At 38.0% G+C, this 17,714-nt stretch overlaps 1 pseudogene; it reads left to right on the top strand.

Annotated features, from left to right (window-relative positions):
• The first annotated feature begins 1,265 nt into the window (after window positions 1-1,265).
• Window positions 1,266-3,343, top strand: LOC132524341 (protein ILRUN-like; annotated as a pseudogene).
• Window positions 3,344-17,714: the final 14,371 nt, after the last annotated feature.

The raw sequence follows: 17,714 nt of genomic DNA, 5'->3' as shown, positions 1-17,714 counted from the left end.
GGAATTTTTCCCAAGAGATTATGAATTTACATTGTTTTCTGGTTAATAAAGGAAAGCCAAGTGGAAAAAAAAAAATCCTCCAAGGGCTGACACTCTTAAGCCTAACCCAATCAGCAGGATAAGAAACTTCATTGTCTTCTTGTAAATTGATCTGTTCTAATTATAGCTCAAAGGAATTATCAGGGAAACTCCTGGAAACAGTAATTAGTCAAAAAAGATTGAGATGCCCCATCAAACATTTTAGTTTTAAGAAGATATGTTTCATATTTGCAGCCTCTTTTGAACAAGGAGCCCCAGGTGCTGGTGATATAATGAGGGCACTTTATAATACTGGGGCATGTGGTCTCCAAATAAGACAGACTCTAGCCTCTTCTGCCTTTTATGTACATCACTTTGCCAGTTGCTGGAGTTTGCTTTAGTTTCTGGCTTCTCTGTTGACCTGATTAGCTTAACTGAGTATTTAAATTTTATTTATTCATTACTTGCTTCTGCCAATTTCCCAAAAGGATTTCAGGTGAGCTTAACTGGAAGGCCTTTCACAGAACCCTCCGCATTGTTCCTGTTTGTAATTCACAAACCATTAACAGCTGTGTATAGGATGGCCTTATCAGGCCTCTCGAGTTTTGCAGTTTATACATGGTATTTGTATTATTTAATCCTGAGATGTTCTCTTTGCATATCTATTTGTAGCTTTTTTCGTTTTCTTTTTCTTTTTTTGCGGTACGCGGGCCTCTCACTGTTGTGGCCTCTCCCGTTGCGGAGCACAGGCTCCGGACGCGCAGGCTCAGCGGCCATGGTTTCACGGGCCCAGCCGCTCCGCCGCATGTGGGATCTTCCTGGACCGGGGCACGAACCCGTGTTCCCTGCATCGGCAGGCAGACTCTCAACCACTGCGTCACCAGGGAAGCCCCTATTTGTAGTTTTGATGTTTCATTTGGATTCTTGGATTTACATGTTCCGCATATCGACATTTATTTGTTTGAATGCTCTCACTTCTCTGCTACCAGTGGGCGTGGCGCGGGGGGAGGCGGAGTCAGCGGAGGCTGTGGAGCTGGGAGGGTGGGAGACTGGGGGTGGGAGGGGCGAAAGCACGAGAGTGAGTGAGTGCGTGCGTGGCTGAGTATTTAACCGCATGAGGCAGCGAGACGCTGGGGCTTACGTCAGGTGAGCAGCGTCTCGGCGCCCGCCAGCAGCTTCTCCCGGTCCCCGGACCCAGCGACGGCTTGGTTGTGAGGATGCGGGGAAGCGAGTGTCCGGCCCCACACATGGAGGACATGGACCTGCACCCCGAGCTGCTGCAGAAGTTCACCTGCCTGGCACCACTGACGAGGACGTGCTCATCTCTGGGTTCCACCAGTTGCTTGGCTTCCAGCTCAACCCGGCCGGCTATGCCTTTTCCTGCCCATGACACCAACCGGAACTTACAAGCAGCAGTTGGCGCCTATTACGACTAAGAGAGGCCAAACCTCAGTGTGCCTTCTGTGTTCTTTGTTGAAGGTGTCATCATAGGAGACGGGGAGTCGATACCTCCTGATACTCAGTTTATAAAAACATGGCGGATGCAGAATTCTGGGGCAGAGGCCTGGCCTCCAGGGATTTGTTTTAAATACGTCAGAGGAGACCAATTTGGACTTGTGCACGTGGTGATGGCGAGATCGCTAGAGCCCCAAGAGGTTGCAGATGTCAACGTCCAGGTGTGCAGCCCGGGCAGAGCAGGAATGTATCAGGACAGCGGCGGATATGCGCGGCCACAGGACTCTACCATGGAGATGTCGTAGGGGTCCTTCTCGGTGTGGAGGTGGGTGGACTTTTAGGAGTAACGCAGCAGCTGTCATCTTTTGAAACGGAGTGCGACACACAGCCATATCGCAAGGTAGAAGGAAACTTCAACTCCTTTGCCTCTCCCCAAAAGAACCGACAATCAGGTGAAACAATTTAAAAGACCCTGGGGATTCCGGTTCGACTCCATCAGCAAAAACACATGGGCTCCTGTTCATCACCACACCAAGCAAGATGGGAGTAGACCCTCACAGAACTCTGTGAATCTGTCCCCCAGCCGTCATGCGAACAGCTTGTCCATAAGGTAGGTGCCCTCGGAGAAGAGGAGAAAGGGCAGGTGGTGGGCCTTGGGATTTGTGATACCCCTTCATGGCAAACCTAGAAGCCTAGAATGTTCTTTAAGACTGCTTAGCTCTCCTGCCAATGCAACAGCACAAATATCTACCCCCCCACGTCCACGTCCTGTGGATATTATTCCATCCACGTTTGTAATTTACTGCTGTCTCTCTGCTCTGGTTTGGGTGTTGAAAGAACCAACTTCTTTACCTTTAGCATCAACAACAACAAAAAAGTCAAAATCTCACCAGTCATTCTTCCAGTGTAAATGCATACTAAGTGTGGAGCCGCAACACAGCTTTGGAATTCGTTCCTACTGTGTTTGTTTTGGTTTTGGGTGGGGTGTTTTTCCTGAGGAAAAAGACCAGCTCAATTATTTATCCTAAATGTTGTTGAGCTTATTTACCTTGTTTATTTACCTTGTTTGTGTGAGTTTTATGTGAGTTTATTTACCTTGTTTGTGTGAGTTTCCAGTTTATTCACCTTGTTTGTGTGTCTTGCTGATATTTTCCCAGTCTCTTATGGCCCATCGACGTCCTCACTAAAAACCCGGCGTGGTCCAAGTGATATTTTGACTTTTCATGTGTGAGGAATAAGTGAGAGAATTGTTGAGTTAATCATCGTTTTAAATATTCTGATTGTTCTAAGACAGACTTCTAGGTGTTGGATTTCTTGATCTGTTTTTTTCCATGCTTCCTGATTAGACAGCCTTCCATGCTCTGCTAAGGTGATGATGGTTCCTGGTTGTTGGTTTTGGTTGGTTGAATAAAGCCCTGATGCTGAGAGCTAAAAAAAACAAAAAAAAAGTTTTTAAAATGTGTAATCTCTCTGGTCAAAATTATTGAGTACTTGAAATACCAATTTATCTTATTTGATTGGAAGTGCTTTTGGAGAAAACAGAAAAAAAAAGAAGTTTAGACCTTAGCACTCAAGGTAGCATCTGACATAAGTTACCAACTTTACTGAACTTTCCTTCTGTGAATTTAGACAGGTGAAAGCTGCTGAAACTATTTGTATTCTGTAGTATACATTGTGGTTCTGAAACTTTAACATAATTTAGAATTTCTTGCACTGCTTGTTAAAACACAGATTGCTGGTCTCAACACCAAGTGTTTTTGATTCAGTATCAGGTTTGGGTTTGGGAATTTGTTTTTCTAACAAGTTCCCAGGTGAAGGTGATACTACTGGCTTGAGAACTGCTGATGTTGTAGATTACGCCAAAGTTTAAGACAATAATTTTGCTCTTAGAAATTGTCTCTCTGTTGGAAAAAAAGGCACGAAGCCTAAATTTTGATCTCAGTATATTACTCCATGCAAGCTCTTTCCAAGGTACGTCTATTATTGGTGGCTGAAATTGTTTAACATTTAAATTCTAAATACGAAGCTGGTTACTTCTAAGACATGTATTGATACTATGTACAGAGAGAAAAAAGGCTTATTAAGACAGAATTGTTTACTTCATTGTGCCTGCTGTAAGAAATAGAATCATTGATTTACTGACTTTTCATGAATAAGCAATACTAGTTGAGAGTAGGTAAATTTAAAATATGGTGTAAAAAAATAATATAAAACCGAATGTTTTAACTCCACACACCCAGAGGTAATAATTTTACATTGTAGCATTTAATTTGCAGATTGTATATGTGTATATTTTATATATATTTATATATAATATTATATATAACATTTACATATTATTTTAATTCTGATTTATTTTACTTGATATTACATAGTAATTACTTATAATTACATTTTCCTACCAAAATATTCTTAAATAATTTTTAGTTAGAGAAATCAATAATATATCAAAATCCCACCTCTAAACATTAGAGTTCAGCTGTTAATATTTACGTTGTAATGAGAATTTTATCACTGTTTATTACATACTTGTTGCCTACACCTGTGAAAATATCCACCTAATGCCTCATCTCTGTCTAACCAAAACCATTGAATCCAGATCCGTCCACAGCCTGTAAAACTCTCTGTGACTTAAAACATGTTTTTTCTGGTATGATCCTCTTATCACATATGAGGTTTTTAAATTCTTTCACTAGTTAGAGTCTCTCCTACTTAAAGTAAGATCTTTATGCATACAGAGCCATGGTAGTCCTTGAGTAAGTTTGTCATATTCCCACCTGTCAGTAAGCATTCAGCACATTTCTGCTCACTTGCTCTGTGACAACCTGGATATCATGTGTCTTTGGGAAAACATAGTCCCACTTAAATTTCTTCCTTCTAAATCTCCTGTTTAGGGACAGCTATGGTACCTATTACCATAAGGCCAGGGATTTTTGACGACAGATCATGGCAGAGTCTTGTCAGAAACAACTCATTTAGCAAAATTTCTGGCATGTGGCATTTATTCAGCCAGATGATTTTATACTCATGAAAAATGAGAACTTTTCTGTACTTACAATTTGATTTTTTTTTTGCTTCATCTCATTTAACTCTTGGTAAAATCCTTGTGTGTCTCATCTGTACAAACAAAACATGATTTATAGCAAATCTCTTCCAACTCAAAACTGAACATTCCCACCAGCTCCCTCTTTTAATATCCACCAAATTAGACAGTGATATTCTCTGTTATCTGGCCCAGTCTCATTATAACAGTGACATTTCTTCTGGTGATTCTTGTCCTTAAGGACTTGAAATTGCCTTCAGAACTAACCTGAGAGCATCAGGATTTATCTCCCACCTTGATTCCCATCTAAGGTCTATGAAAAACAGTTCCTGAATGGTGCTTGACACATAGTAGAACAACCAATATTTGTTGAATGAGTAATTCGTTAACACTATTAAAATTTAGCAGATGTTTTACTTTTTTTTTTTTACAGAAATTAACTTTAAGTTAACAGGGGGTCTGCTTGGTTTTCATGCTATAGTTTACTTATATTGATGTATTAATTTACAAATCATTTGCTTCCAAAAAGAGTTTGAAGTACAGTATATAAAATATTTGTATAAGTCCATTAAACAATAAAAGCATAATGGATGATTAAAGAGTATATTATGTTCCTCTTAAATATATTTAAAATAAAAAATAAGCTGTATTTGTCTTCCACATGCAAAATCCATAATGAATGGTGGGTGTCGGTGGTTAGAAAAAGGAGATTGACTTTAAATAAAAAATACCACTTAGTGATGATGATTATAACACATTTTAAATATGAGTCACTGTGTGCTAGCATTTATAGAATAAAAATTATGAAAAATTTAGATATATTGACGTTTCTGGGTTTAGAATACTAACAATTCTTATGTCATTAAATATGTACTGTTCTTGGCAATGGGCATGAAAATACTGCCTAGGCACATGAAGTTATACCATTTTGAGAGTATAATATTCATTTCAGCATGCCAGTCTTTTTTTTTTTTTTTTTTTTTTTGCGGTACGCGGGCCTCTCACTGCCGCGGCCTCTCCCGTTGTGGAGCACAGGCTCCGGACGCACAGGCTCAGCGGCCATGGCTCACGGGCCCAGCCGCTCTGCGGCATGTGGGATCCTCCCTGACCAGGGCACTAACCTGTGTCCCCTGCATGAGCAGACAGACTCCCAACCACTGCACCACCAGGGAAGCCCCAGCATGCCAGTCTTAAATGCAGGGATTAAAATAATTTTTCTTTTTCAAAGTAATAAATTTATAATTCAACTGGCTTGCATCCTCATATTTTCCCCAGTACATGCAAAAGTGTTCAAATATTGGATCTGAAATGACTTTCTATTTAAATTTTGGTGAGTTAATGACAGCAGGAGATTAAAAAGGAGCAAATACCTTAGGCAAGTGCCGCTGCTCTGTTGGAGTTTTGTTTTAATGGAAGTTCATTTTTTTCTACTGGAAGACTATGTGAGATTTAGAGTTTAAATATGAACCGTATAATTCATGAGTTAGCTCATGAAGTAATTTGCTTTAACTGTGAGTCTCAGTTGTATATTTCTTTTTTCTTTTTTTAATGACATTTATTGTTCTCTTTCTAACTTTGCAAGCAATACATGTTCATTGCAGACAATTAGAAATACATAAAAACATGAAATAAAATTAATAATCACCCATAATCCCCATCCCGCAGAGATAACCATCATTAGCATTTTAATGCATTTCTTCCCGGTATCTACATATGTTTTTATACTGTATATCTTAATTTTATTTTTCTTAACATCTTTTTTGGAGTATAGTTGCTTTACAATGGTGTGTTAGTTTCTGCTTTATAACAAAGTGAATCAGCTATACATATACATATATCCCCATATCCCCTCCCTCTTGCGTCTCCCTCCCACCCTCCCTATCCCACCCCTCTAGGTGGTCACAAAGCACCCAGCTGATCTCCCTGTGCTATGCGACTGCTTCCCACTAGCTATCTGTTTTACATTTGGTAGTGTATATATAAGTCCATACCACTCTTTCACTTCATCCCTGCTTACCCTTCCCCCTCCCTGTGTCCTCAAGTCCATTCTCTATGTCTGCATCTTTATTCCTGTCCTGCCCCTAGGTTCTTCAGAACCTTTTTTTTTTTTTGAGATTCCATGTATATGTGTTAGCATACGGTATTTGTGACTTACTTCACTCTGTATGACAGACTGTAGGTCCATCCACCTCACTAAAAATAACTCAATTTCGTTTCTTTTTATGGCTAATTGAAATATAATTGACATACAATACATTGTTAGTTCCAAGTACACAACAGCATGATTCAGTATTTCTGTACACTATAAAATGATCACCATGATAAGCCTAGTTATCGTCTGTCACCATACAAAGATATTACAGTTGTGTATTTCTAAGTGTGCAGAAAATAAATGCCTACTTCATGGACTGTTGTCCATTAAGATTAAATAAAATCTGTCCATGAAAGATTAAATAAAATGTTACATGAAATGATTTTTCTAAATGCATAAAAGATTGTCATAGTACTTTCCCCAAATTTTATTTGTCATCTTGTCTAGCATTTCCAAGGATGGGAATGGTACTAAAACTATTCCTAAAAAATTCAAAATATTTACAAACAAGCAGAAAATTAATGCAGAAATATTGAAGAGGCAAAACAGCACGGATTTTTTGAGGAACACCTGTAAATTGGTAAAGCTAGAGGGAAGAGACAATGAAAGGAGGTAGTCTGAATACAACTAGAAAGTTAGATACCTTCCACTCATACCCACTGATGACTAAATGTTTCCTACCCGGACACTGCTCTTACTGACCCCAGAAACTACGCTAATTTTCCCCCTACTCCTGGACTGCCATTGGGCCATCTCTCTGCCTGTGAACATGGTATTGGCTGCACCAGAATCCGTTCATTACCTAACTTTTCATTGAATCTCCACAGACAGAATTAGCCTCTCGTAATCAACACATTCTGTATGTTTTATTTTTAGAGACCCATATCTATGGTCACCTTTTAGATGTAAACTTGTCTAGTACAAGAACTTAATTCCTATCATCCTCATATTTTCAAAGCATCGATCAGATTGCAAGTAGCAGATACAAGAGATATTTATTAAGCTGACTCCTAAATTTTGTAAAGTACATTTATTTAGCAAATTTTATTACTTTATATTTATTATGTTATTTAGCAAATTTTATTATTGCTGTATCATCCAGAGGCACACACAATTACTACTGTCATTTAAAATCAGTGGGAGTGGAGGGGGATTTTGCAAGGTGTATTTGCTAATGTTCAGTACATACAGGAATTTCACAAACTAAATTCACATTATGAATATTCACATTAGGTACAGAGCATAAGCTCTAACTTGTGGACTGGGGTTACAATATTGTGGAGGAGCATTAGTAAGCTTACTTGCTTGCAGAAAAATATCACCTTCTTAACCTAACTTTTATCAGAAATAATGCTGACATTTTAGTCTTGATACTTTTTTTTTTTTGCGGTACGCAGGCCTCTCACTGTTGTGGCCCCTCCCGTCACGGAGCACAGGCTCCGGATGCGCAGGCCCAGCGGCCACGGCCCACGGGCTCATATGCTCCGCGTCACGTGGGATCCTCCCGGACCGGGGCACGAACCCGCGTCCCCTGCATCGGCAGGCGGACTCTCAACTACTGCACCCCCAGGGAAGCCCTAGTCGTGAAACTTTTGACTCATCTCTTTCAGTGGGTTTTGAACTCAGAGAAGGGGTAAGGCATTGTATATATTGACTCCCTTGAACTATAGCAAGGATAACTTCAGTCAATATAGTGGCAAGAAAAGAACAATTTATTATGGTTTTTTGCTTTAGATTTATACGTTTGCCTTTTAAAAAATTTTTGTTTTATATTGGAGTAGAGTAGAGTATATTTTTTTATTAGAACGATATTTATTTTTTCTTTTCCATTATAGTTTATTACAAGATATTTAATATAGTTTCTTGTGCTATACAGGGAACTTGCTATACAGGGACAGGGAACTTGCTATACAGGGACCTTGTTGTTTATTATATTTATTTTTTTAATTTTTATTTTATATTGGAGTATAGTTGATTTACAATGTTGTGTTAGTTTCAGATGTACAGCAAAGTGTTTCAGTTATACACATACATGTATCTATTCTTTTTCAAATTATTTTCACATTTAGGTTATTACAGAGTATTAAGCAGAGTTCCCTATGCTCTACAGTAGGTCCTTGTTGGTTATCTGTTTTAAATAGAGCAGTGTGTACATGTTAATCCCACACTCCCAGTCTCTCTCTCTTCCACCACCCTTCCCCGGTGCTAGCCATAAATTCGTTCTCTAAGTCTGTGAGTCTGTTTCGTAGACAAGTTCATTTGTATCTTTTTTTTTTTTTTAGATTCCACATATAAGTGATATCATATGATATTTGTCTTTCTCTTTCTGACTTGCTTCACTTAGAATGATAATCTCCAGGTCCATTCATGTTGCTGCAAATGGAATTATTTCATTCTTTTTTATGGCTGAGTAATATTCCATTGTGTATATGTACAATATCTTCTTAACCTTTCCTCTGTTGATGGACATTTAGGTTGCTTCCATGTCTTGGCTATTGTAAACAGCACTGCAATGAACATTGGGGTGCATGTATCTTTTTGAACAATGGTTTTCTCCGGATGTAGGCCCAGGAATGGGATTGCTGGATCATATGGTAGCTCTGTTTTTAGTTTTTTAAGGAACCTCCATACTGTTCTCCATAGTGGCTGTATCAATTTACATTCCCACCAACAGTGCAAGAGGGTTTCCTCTTCTCTACACCCTCTCCAGCATTTATTGTTTGTAGACTTTTTGGTGATGGCCATTCTGACTGGTGTGAGGTGGTACCTCATTGTAGTTTTGATTTTCATTTCTCCAGTAATTAGTGATGTTGAACATCTTTTCTTGTGCCTCTTGGCCATCTGTATGTCTTCTTTGGAGAAATGTCTATTTAGATCTTCTGCTCATTTCTTGATTGGGTTGTTTGTTTTTTTGATACTGAGCTGCATGAGCTATTTGTATATTTTGGAGATGAATCCCTTGTCGGTTTCATCATTTGCAAATATTTTCTCCCATTCTGTGGGTTGTCTTTTCGTTTTGTTAGTGGTTACCTTTGCTGTGCAAAAGCTTAGTTTAATTAGGTCCCATTCATTACTCTAGGAGGTGAATCCAAAAAGATATTGCTGCGATTGATGTCAAAGAGTGTTCTGCCTATGTTTTCCTCTAAGAGTTTTATAGTAGCCAGTCTTACATTTAGGTTTTAATCCATGTTGCATCTATTTTTGTGTATGGTGTTAGAGAATGTTCCAATTTCATTCTTTTACATGTAGCTGTCCAGTTTTCCCAGTACCAGCTTTCAAGGAGACTGTCTTGTCTCCATTGTATATTCTTGCCTCCTTTGTTGTAGATTAATTGATCGTAGGTGTGTGGGTTTATTTCTCGGCTTTCTATCCTGTTCCATTGATCTGTAGTGACTTGGACTCTAAATCCACAACAAGGAGCAGAGAAAACAATACTCAAAATTGGATATTTTTAGAAATATGGGGATCCTTTATATATGTCATCTGATGATATATTTACTAGTGGAACTAAGAGCTTCTTATTAGGGTATATGTGAACTTGTAGAGAGATGTTAAAGCTGCATGTTTATTAGCACCTATTAGTATTTGTTATTGCTAATATATCAATAGAAGAGAGCATATTTTCTGTGACTGTACTGAATCCATTCTCTGACTTTTACTTTTTAATGCTGGGAGAAAAATTAGATACTTATATTTATATGAAGTATACTGAGTCCTAATAGATTTGAGTTCACAATCCAGTTTAGCCATTGACTATCTAAAAATGGGCAAAGTAAGAGAATATCTCAGTTTTCTCATATGTTAATCTCAAATTCATTCTGTCTATCTCATAAAAAATACAATAGATAATTTATGGAAGGCATATAAACGCATTGTCTGTCACAGAAATGCTTCCTAAAATATTATTATTATTCTTGGAGTTGTGAAAATTACAAAGGATATGAATATTGGAATAATAAAGTTAAGTAGAGAAAAGAAATAAGTAACAGAGGATCGCATATGGCATGTTACCAATGTCCAAAACAAAGAATGCTAAGCAAGATGTTATGTAGACAATAAAGAATCTGATTCAACTATAAAAATTAAGGCAAGAGAATAAAGAACATAGTCAATTTGAAATTGTATTTATGTGTAGAGAGATGGTGGACAGAACAGGATAGGAGCACATAGATTAAGTAAATCATTGTCAATGTATTAGTCCTCAGAGGAGAGGGCTACCCTAGTGCCAATCTTTGTGATTCTTTCTGTCTGTTTACCTGAGTTCCATAAAAACTACAAAAGAAATATGATTAAATTGCTGTGAGAAAAAAGGATATGAAAAGTGATTGGCAAGGGAATATATAAACATATTTTTGAAAATCTATTATTTCATAAAAGGATGAATTCAATATTATATCTAAGTTATTGGTCCTGAAAAACTCTTTTCAAAAGTCTAGGGCTTCCCTGGTGGCGCAGTGGTTGAGAGTCCGCCTGCCAGTGCAGGGGACACGGGTTCGCGCCCCGGTCCGGGAAGATCCCACATGCCGCAGAGCGGCTGGGCCCGTGAGCCATGGCCGCTGGGCCTGCGCGTCCGGAGCCTGTGCTCTGCAACCAGAGAGGCCACAACAGTGAGAGGCCCGTGTACCGCAAAAAAAAAAAAAAAAACTCTATAACCAGAGAATTGCAGTTTATTGTTCATGAATGAAAAATCTATAGGCCAGTTATCTAGATGTTCAGGATCTGACCTGCTTCAGGTTCTAATGATATTTTTGGAATTTGAATGCCTAGGTCTAAAAAGTTTGAAAAGGGCACAATGTTCAGCTAAAGATACCTTCTGATAAAATGAATATATTTGAGCAATTCATTGCTTTAAAATGGTTCTTACCTAACAAATCCTATGAATGACTCTGAACTAAAATAGAATTCCTGCCAAGAACATGATTTTATTGAACTTCTCTGTCACAACCTGTACTATTTTTTCCAAAGTATTTGACTTAGAACATTATAACATTATAGACAGATACTTTTTAGGTCAGTGAATTCTTCTTTGATTATTAAATGATAAATATATTTTAAAAGTGGATGATTACTAAAATTATTTTGGAAGGTTTTCATATTTTAGATGCCTGCTGTCCAGGTTTTTTCATCCGTGGCACTGTTGACATTTGGGCCAGAAGTTCTTTGTTGTGGAAGGCTATTTCACTTACTGAAAGGTGTCTAGCAGCACCCCTCTCCTCAAAGCACTAAATGACAGCAGCACATACCAGATGTGACAATCAAAAATGTCTCCAGATACTGCCCAATGTTCCCTTAAGGGCAAAATTGTTTCTGTCCCTGCTGAACACCACTTCTCTAGTGATTAGACTCTCAGGTAAACATTTTCAACTGTATGGGAGAAGAAAGTCCAAATACAGATGGGATTTCAAATTTCAGAAAACAGGTAGTATAGAGTTGAAGGAACAATGTGATCGATGTTTTCTTAATTTCTGTAAACTAAGCTTCTTAAGTGACCAATTTTAGGCCAGTCCTGACCTTAAAATGGGGAATGAGGGAGAAAAGGGTTGAAGTGGCATCTGATTTTAGGCGCATAATCTGTGAATTATAAGGCATTAATTTGAATCATTCACCTCTCATTCTGGGTGATATACTCACCTTGAAGGAGGAGCTGCTGAAACCTGAGATGAGATGGTCCCCTGGGAAGAAAAGATGTCCTTTGACTCTCACTACTGGCTGCTGTGGGGCCCTCCTCCTTTGCCCCAGCCAGAGAAAAATTCAGCAAAATTAATAACTTTTTTGAGTTGTTATGGCAGAGTTTTTTAGAAGTAATAAGTAAAGCTCAGATGAAAAAATTACTTCAGAAAAAGAAAAACAAACCCTGTAAGAATTTTAAACATATCAGATGTAGGAGAAACTCAACTTTCAGAACATTTCTTTCTTACAAAGATAAATATTGAGCACCTACAATATGCCAGGAACTGAAAAATGTGGAATGCAGCAGAGAATAAATAAGAAAAACAATCTATTTGTAATGCATACATTTTTCGATAGAGACATACCAAAAAATAACGAAATTGTATCCAGTCAGCCTTCTGTAACCTCAGGTTCCTCAACCACAGATTCAACCAACCGGATTTTGCACTAAATTTGTGATTGGTGGTTTTGAGGAATCTGTGGACGTGGATCCTGAGGATATGGTGGGACAACTATGGGACTTGGGCATCTGCAGATTTTGGAATTCCTGGTGGGTCCTGGAACTGATACCCCACTGATACCTAGGGATGACTGTGGTACCTCAGAAGGTCATACTTGCTATGTAGAGAAGGAAAAATAAGGAGTGATAGGGTAAGCCTTTGCAGAGCTTTAATAAAATCACTCACTGAAGAGTTGGTATCTACACAGACACTAAAAGGAAGTGGAGGAGAACATCAGGCACCAGTCTGAGGAAACAGCAGGGGCAGAAGCTCCGAGTGGGCGTGTGCCTGGGACTCTCCAGAGAACCACAGGGAAGGCAGAATTGCTGGACTGGACAGTCTGTGAGTGAGGATAGTAGATGATTAGGTCAGAGAGGTAACCGTGTGGTGCTGTGAAGGTCATTGTAAGGATAGTGGGCTTTACTCTGAGTGAGATGGGGAGAAATAGAAGGTTCTGAACAGAGCTTAGGCATGATCTGATTTATATCTTGTAGGTTCATCCTGGCTTTTACCCTGTAGATTACAAATGGAAGATGTATCAAGGTTAGAAACAGGACTGCTCTTGATACTGAAGAGGTACAGCAAGAAACAGGTGAAGCATTAAGGAGGCTTAAACCTGAGTTGTAGCAGTGGAGGTGATGAGAAATTTATGAATTCTGGCTATATTTTGAAAGCAAAATCATTTTATTTGCTGATAGATTGGATGGAGGAATGAGAGAAAGGACACTCCAAGGTTTTTGGCTTTAGTAACTAGTAGGTGGAGTTGACATTGTGGTATTAAGGAAGATTGCAGATGGGGCATACTGTAGGAGGGAGAGGTGGTGTCCACCTTTGAATCGTATTAGAGATGCTTACTAAACTTCCAAATGGGGTTTTCAAGGAGATTGTTCAAATGAGTCTGGATGTCAGCATATAAACACTTAAGCCAGGGTGTGGATGGTATAGACGTAAGAGAGCACGTACAGGTGGAGGAGGTTTTCGAGTATGGAGCCCTAGGACCCTCCGCCATCAAAGGGCAGACAGTAAGGAGGACAGCCAGAGCATGTGGTCTCTTAGAAATCAAGTGAAGGCAGTGCCTCAGTGCCATAGGAGTGGTACAGTGTTTCAAATACTGGTAATGGTTCAAATAAGATAAAGAATGAGAATTCATCTTTAGGTTTAGCATTTAGAAGTCTTTGGTGAGCACACATTAACAGAATCTATGTTTTGATGCCAGCGAAAGCCTGACAAAAGTAGGTTTATAAGAGAATAAGAAGAATTTGAATACAGTGAGCACATATAATTAACTTGAGGATTTTGCTGTTAAGGAGAACAGAGGAATGGAGTAGTTGCTGAAGGAGATATGAACTAATGGGAGTGCTTTGTCAAGACAGAAAAAAAGAGTGTGATTCAATACTGATGGAAGAAACCTAGTGGACAGAGAAAAATTGATTATGTGGGAGAATTGTGGAATTTTGTTTGTAAGTAAATGTGGCGTGAAAGGGTGTGGACGTTCTCTGCTTATTGTTTCTATTTTACTGGTAATAATAATAACAATAATAATAATAAAGCAACTTTCTTAGTGCAGAATAAAATGTTGAATGCCTGAGGAGAGTGGAGGTAAGAATTAGTCATCTAGAAAAGGAGGAAAGTGACTGACCAGAGAAACGTAATATTACGAGCAGCGTTAATAGTCTCATGAATATAATAGTCACAAGTCTGTATTATTCTCCAGCTACATTCAGTTTCAGGGAAACAGGCTTGGAGTAAGTGACAATTTGCATTAAAGCAAAACAAAAGGAATGGCATAGTTTTCTTGACAAAGCCAGGAAGAGCAAGGAAGTTAAGGGAATGTGGAAGGGAGGATTACAGTAATTGACTATGAATTTTAAAATAATGAAAGAAAGAAGCAAGAATATGTGGCTGTCTGTTGTATACTGAGTTCAACTTTGGGGTTGTATGTTCATTTTCTGTTGACTACTTATATTTAATTGACTGGATCAGATTTTCTTTCTTTGTATATATATTTATTTTTATTGAACACTGGCCGCTGTGGAGACTGTGGACTCTGTTTTCTTCTTTTGAGCATCTTGATTCTTATTCACATGGCTGGTTAAACACTTTGAATTTGTGTAACCATAGATTTATACTTCTAATGTGAATGTGTAAAGCTCAAGGTATTCCCTGAGCTGCTCAGGACGCATTCACCAGAGTCTGTCTTCCATAATACCTGATTAAATCTTTATTTTAAGGTTTGTCAAAATCTAGTAGAGTGCGCTCTAGGAAATCCTTACTTCCATAGTAAGGATTTTCTCTTGTCTTAATTGCTTTCAGAGGAGTTAAGGAGGTTTCTCCAACCTGGCAGGAACAGAATTCATGTCCCCAAGACTGCTCTTTGTTCTAATATCTCTGTTCTGTCGTTAACCCAGAGCAGCTACTATCAGGAAAGCCTTACAGAGTTTCCCCCTGTGCATTTAGAGCCCAGCCCTGAGCCACAGCTGTGGCCCCATTACAAACATTACTTATTAGAATCTAATTCTTGTTACTTGAGTGGGAGTAAGATTGTATTTCGTTATGGTTTTTTATAAAAAATTCATTGATTAATCTGTTTTTATTTGGGTTTTTTCTTACTGATTTTTGGGCCATAAATATTTTACATTTCATGATAATTGTCCAAACGTGAATTAATTTTTTTCATTGTCTACTTGTATTCAAATATATGAGTTAGAGTACATGTTAGAATTAATGTTCATGGATAAAGAAGAAAAATATTTCTATAAAAATCTAGTCAATCAATAACCATCTGCTTTTATTTAGCTTCCTTTTGTTTTAAGTAAACATACTCTTTTTATTAAAATATTAATCTACATTTAGAGTTTAACCCTTGTGTGTTAGTTCTAGTTACTTCCAAAAACTTTTATCATTAAGTCAGGGGAACAATAAAAATAAATGGTCTAAAAATGCATTCACAGATTTTAAAGATTCATATTTAAATACTATAAAAATGCCAGTTAAAACCAACTCACCCATTATATAATTTTAGCCCTTGAAAAAATATGGATGGGGTATGTTTGAAGAGTGTGTTTTTTTAAAAACATAGCCTCAATCAAAAATTTATCTGCCTTTATAAAAAAAATTATCTGCCTTTATAATGTATTAGTCTCTCTATGTCAAATAAAAAGTATTGTCCTAAAACAGATCCTAATAAATCTGAATGATTGTTTTGTTTCCTTCACCAAGTGATTGCACAGTAACTCTTCTCGTTATATTATATTGAAAGATGCAAGCTTAAAATGTAGTTTATTGTAAGCATGCATATTGATATCATCAATAATAAGCAGATAGTTCTATAACACAGTGACTTGTGACTCATTTCCCATGCAGTCAATCATGAACGTTTGAAATATGATCTCTAGACTTAGAAAAATAAAGAAAACATAATTTCTACTGATTTTCTTTCTCTCTGACTGTAACTTGTATTCATCCATCAAGTTTTTAGGTATCACAAAGCAGCTTCTGGCTAAGTTCGTGATTCCCACATCACTGCATTATGAATGTCTTCAGGCTTCCTCATCCATTCTGTACTGTTAGAATTAGGTTTTCATAACCCTCACTTTTATGACTAATTAAAGATTTATCTAGCAAATCAGGAACAAGATAGCATTTGTCTCTCTCCCTTTCTTTCTCTCACTTTTCCCTTTTTTCCCCTTCTTCTTTCCTTTCTTATTATCCAGTCTCCCACAAGGAAGTTGATTTTCCCTTTGTAGGAAGGTTAAGCTTGCCTGGATTCATTATTGTTCCTTAAAAAGCCCAAGCTTCGTAAGACTCTTGATATTCCAGGAGGATTAGATCTCTAGTCATCTGTCTAGCTAATTAATCTGACAGAATAATAGAATAATATTAACCTGTAATAAGTGCTCTAAAGAAACAAAAGAAAGAAGGAATAATAGAATTTATCTGTTCACAAGAAGGCCAAATGGTTACAGCCTGGGAATAAGCTCCTTCCTTAAGCCTCCAAGGTTCCAGGAAGACTGGAGGGGCCTAACCTTGCAGGTGTTCACATTTCAAGGTTCTTGGAAACCTCAATATGTCCTAAAAGAGCAGACACTTGGGGATATCTGTTTTTAAAGCAATTTTGATTGTACACTAAAGGTCTGGGTTAAGGAGGATATATTTTCAGAAACTGGCGGGCATGACTGCCCCTTGATAAGCAGAAAAAATCGTATTTTCCTCATCTCTCACCTAACATGGTGTCCAACTCCTCAGGTAAGACGATTAGCTTGGCTCCAGATTCTGTAGATTAATGCGGTTTCCCATTTCGTGGTGGTGAAAGCCATAGTGTCAACCATAAATCTTTTCCACTAAAATTAGAGATATATTGGAAAGTTACCAAGATTTTAGGGTAGCCAGATGCAATCCACAGTTAACTGTAGACAGAACAATCTCTGCTTCTGTCATCTTAGCTATAAAACCACTGCACTCTTTTTTTTTTTTTTTTATGTAAGTGCTGAGAAGATTTTAGATTTGGGTAGAGAAGAGAATCAGGGACTATGGCTCTACTTGCATTTAACAAGCAGATGTGGCTCCCAAGCCTTGTTATTCCAATAGCTTTGCTTTAGTTTGGCTGTAAAGATACTGGAAGCCCAAAGAGCTGCAAATAAAAATGCCCATCAACCTGAAATCAGTCATTAAGAGATCATCCTATGCAATTCATTTGTTCCTCTCATCACTAGTAAATGGAAATTGGGATATTAAAGTTACCCATTGGTAGAACTTTAAACTGTAAAAGGAAACTGCTACCAACTGTGGCAGCATCAAACTATGTATGGGGTTAATAATGTATGTCAAAATAAAAGTTACGACAGCAATCCCATAACAGATAGGGCAGTCAAGTGATGAGTTTGATACCGTCGAGTGTGAGCTACCAAGCTGAAAGTATAAAGAGGTAGTGTCTTAA

Source organism: Lagenorhynchus albirostris, chromosome 8 (assembly GCF_949774975.1).
Source record: "Lagenorhynchus albirostris chromosome 8, mLagAlb1.1, whole genome shotgun sequence".
In the NCBI taxonomy this organism is placed as follows: domain Eukaryota; kingdom Metazoa; phylum Chordata; class Mammalia; order Artiodactyla; family Delphinidae; genus Lagenorhynchus; species Lagenorhynchus albirostris.
The sequence above is the reverse complement of the archived record's forward strand: the minus strand, read 5'-3'. Positions and strand labels throughout refer to the sequence as shown.